This window comes from Coenobita brevimanus, chromosome 75 (assembly GCF_032717465.1).
Source record: "Coenobita brevimanus isolate Jiangsu-jjx chromosome 75, ASM3271746v2, whole genome shotgun sequence".
Classification (NCBI taxonomy): Eukaryota; Metazoa; Arthropoda; class Malacostraca; order Decapoda; family Coenobitidae; genus Coenobita; species Coenobita brevimanus.
In genome coordinates this window covers 20,311,940-20,315,976 of record NC_137028.1, presented here as the reverse complement: position 1 = coordinate 20,315,976, position 4,037 = coordinate 20,311,940, and positions in this window count along the sequence as shown.

The following is a 4,037-nucleotide window of genomic DNA, read 5'->3' as shown; positions in this document are numbered from 1 at the left end:
TAAACTTGGCTTGAGGTTGCCCATGCACTGGTAGCAGAATCAAAACCTGATCTCCTTGCTGAAAGTGGCGTAACCTGGACTTATCATACCAAGTCTTCATCTTCTCCTGAGCAGCTCCTAAATTCTCTCTCGCCAGCTGTAAAGCAGTGGACAGCCGTTCTTTGAACTTCATCACATACTCCAGCAGGTTGACATCTGCCGACAGCCAGCATTCCTTGAGTAACTTAAGGGGTCCTCTTACTTCATGGCCAAACAGTAGTTCAAAAGGTGAGAAGCCCAGTGATTCATTTGGAGATTCTCTTGCGGCAAATACAACGAATGGAAGACCTTTATCCCAGTCTTTCTGATGTTCCAAACAGTATTTCTTGAGCATCGATTTGAGTGTTTGATGATATCTCTCCAACGCTCCTTGGGTCTAGGGATGGTAAGCTGAAGACGTGATCTGGGTGATGCCCAACTCTTTCAGAGTGCTTGAAAACGTTTGACATGAAATTACTTCCCCGGTCTGACTGTACCTCCTTGGGCAGACCAAACTTTGTGAAGAACCCTAGCATTTCCTTAACCACGTTCTTTGCTGAGATATTTCTAAGTGGAATGGCTTCAGGATAACGAGTAGCCATATCAATCATGGTCAACACATAAGAAAATCTTGAAGAAGTCTTAGGAAGAGGGCCCACAATATCCACCAACACACGGGTGAAAGGCGCCTCAAAAGGAGGAATGGGAACTAGAGGTGCAACCTTTTCGGTCTGATTACACTTCCCCACAACTTGACAGGTGTGACAAGACTTACAATATCAGGAAACATCCCTGAAGATACCTGGCCAGTAGAAGTGTTTCAAAATGCGTGCCACAGTCTTCCTCACTCCAAGGTGTCCTGCCAAACTGGAATCATGAGCCACTCTAATGATATCCTGTCTACAAACACGAGGGATGACAACTTAATGTACAGTCGTGGCCATAAATAATCACCTATCCTCCTGTACCCCGTGCCTCATACTAGCTCCTTTATACGCGACAAGTCACACCAGAGTAAGAGGAGCTGAGAGGGAGGGGCCAGAGAGAGAAGGGAAGGTTGGTGGGGGGACGAGCGGTGGTCCGGGGGTGGAGCGAGGGAGGGGAGGTAGAGGCGGGAGAATGAAATGTGAAGTTGTGGCCACATAATTTGTCTATTTTCTTTCATTCGGGGCATCATATAAAGGAGTTACTATTGGTAGATAAAACTATGTTACACCTTGTATAGCGGCGTCAGATAACAAGCTTTAGATAGGTGCTGATATCAAGTGCTGGCTCGTGAGAGAAATGTACTGACGTGACAGATCAAATATTAGTGCAGAGCCATCGAGATTCTATGGGCCCTGATTGTCAACGCATGGAAGCCAAAAAACGAGAGGACATGGGCCCGCCTCTTCCAACACACATGGACGAGTCGGAGCTGTTCAGACGAAACCAGCAAACCATCAACAACAGTGTTTCCCCGGGTGCCTCGAAGACAGCAAGAGGTTTTTAAGGCAGGAGACCACTGGACTTCTTACTAAGGCTTTCCTGGTTGCTTTGGCATGACCAATGTCGGTAAACATTGACATATTGGGAGTCTGGGTAGGATTTTGTTTCATTTTGCATCTAACAAATTATGAGAGATACCGTAATCATATCCACCCAGCCATTCATCCACGTCAACGGTTGCATAATAATATTTAGTTAAAAAAATTAATTACATAATAGGGTAGAGGACGTTTCTTACACAAACATTACGGAAGTCAAAGCCATCCAGATTCCATTCTGTCCGAAGTCAAAATACACGGATAAACACAAATATCTGGCTCCGCACTGTTTGCTCCGTCACGTCAGTATATTTCTCTCACGAACCAGCCCTTGATATCACCACCTATCTAAAGCTTGTTATCTGACCCCGCTTTACAAGGTGTAATGCAGCATTTTCTACCGAATAGTAACTCCTTTATATGATGCCCTGAATGAATGAAAATAGACAAATTATATGACCATCACTCATTTCATTCTCCCGCCTCTACCTACCCTCCCTACCCACCCTCACTCCACCCGAGCACCATCGCTCGTCCCCCCACCCACCTTCCCTTCTCTCTCTGGCCCCTCCCTCTCAGCCCCTCTTACTGCACAGTGACTTACCGCGCATAAAGGAGCCAGTCTGAGGCATGGGCTACAGGAGGATAGGTGATTATTTATGGCCACGACTGTACAACCTCCCATTCACAGTCGGCTGATGCTGTTGGGGGTCTCCACTTCCTCATAAGTACTCCTGACTTTATATAATACCAAGTAGAAGCACCAGCTGACTCTTCCTCACTGCAAGCAGAGTTAGCTAGACCTTTCAACTCAGGGTCACCAACCTGCATCTCAAGCAACTCTTGACGAGACAAATTATCAACACTACGGGGTACTGCCTCATCTGGTGAGTGGTCCAAATTAGCAAGAAAAGTGTCAGCTAGGATAACATCATCATTATCCTCTAAGTCACCAGTAACTTTAGACTTAGCCCTAGTGACAGCACATGCAAGGAACACATCAGGGACATCACAATCCTGGGCCGACAACTGAGGAGCTGGACACACTTGACTTCCACCAATATCATTTCCAAGTAAGAAAGTTACACCTGACATTGGGAGTGTCTCAACCAACCCAACCATAACGGAACCATTAACAAAACCAGACTCTAAATTCACTCTGCACAGAGGGACAGAGAAGTAATTATTCCCTACACCTTGTAAGATTACAGTTTCATCAGAGGAATTAACATTAGAGCCTAGAACACTGGTCAGCATAAGGGATTGGCAAGCACCTGTATCACGATATATTTGAACTGATTTCCTGTCCTTACTGTCCAGAGGACTGACAAAACCTTCAGACAGGAAATTAGCACATGAACTCTTGAGAGTGTCACCCACGTTACTGCTCAAAAGAGGAGCTCCATCATGAGAATTTAATTTACCCCTCAAAGAAGGTTCAGTTAACTCAGTTAAAGAATTCTGGGAACTGTCAAGTGTGGACACTAGATCAATTGACTGAATATTTAAAGACTCCTTTTTGTTCACATCACGTTGTCTCCTGAAACATTTCTCCGTAGTATGACCAAGCTTACTACAATAAGTACATTTACTTTTCTGAAATCTAGAGGTGAAGCTGGTATTTACTTCCTGAGAAACATCATCTTTATTCTCTTTCCTGTTACTTGTACTCTGAGTAGAGGCAACGTACTTACTCAGCTTTCCTTTTTTCTCTAGAATATCTCTTGTGAGTCAGAACATATTCATCAGCTAAAACTGCAGCATCAGAAAAATTATTTATTCTTTTCTCATCAAGATATAGGCTTACATCATTATTAATACACCTTTTGAAGTCCTCCAGCAAAATCATCTGCTTAAATTTATCAAAATCAGAATCCACATTATTAGAATTTAACCACTGCTCTAACAGATCTTCTTTGATTTTTGCATACTGAACATGGGATTGCTTATCTTGCTTATAAGTTGTCCTAAATTTTACTCTATAGGCTTCAGGAACAATCTCATAGGCCTTAAGAATCAAGCTCTTAACTACATCATAATTATCAGATTGATCCTGAGGCAAAGATGCATAAGTTACTTGAGCTTTACCGGTGAGAACAGTTTGAAGGAGTACTGGCCAATACTTTTTGGGCCAATTAAAACCTGTAGCTACCCTCTCAAACAACTGAAAATACTTTGTTAAATCAGACTCATTAAAAGGAGGGACAATTCATTAAAAGGAGGGACAAGTTTAACATTTTTAGCCACATCAAAATCATCAGAGCTAGATGATCCAGTTCCACCTTGTTTCATGCGATACTCATGGTCTGCCTGAATCCTGGCAAGTTCAATTTGTGCCTGTATCTGTGCCTCCTGAATACGAGCCTGAGACACCGCCTCCTTAGCCTGAGACTCAGCCTCCTTAACACGAGCCTCCTGCAGGGCTAGCTGTAACTTAGCTAATTCAATCTGCTTTTGCTTATTTGGAGGAGTTACATTAAACAAGCTTTTATT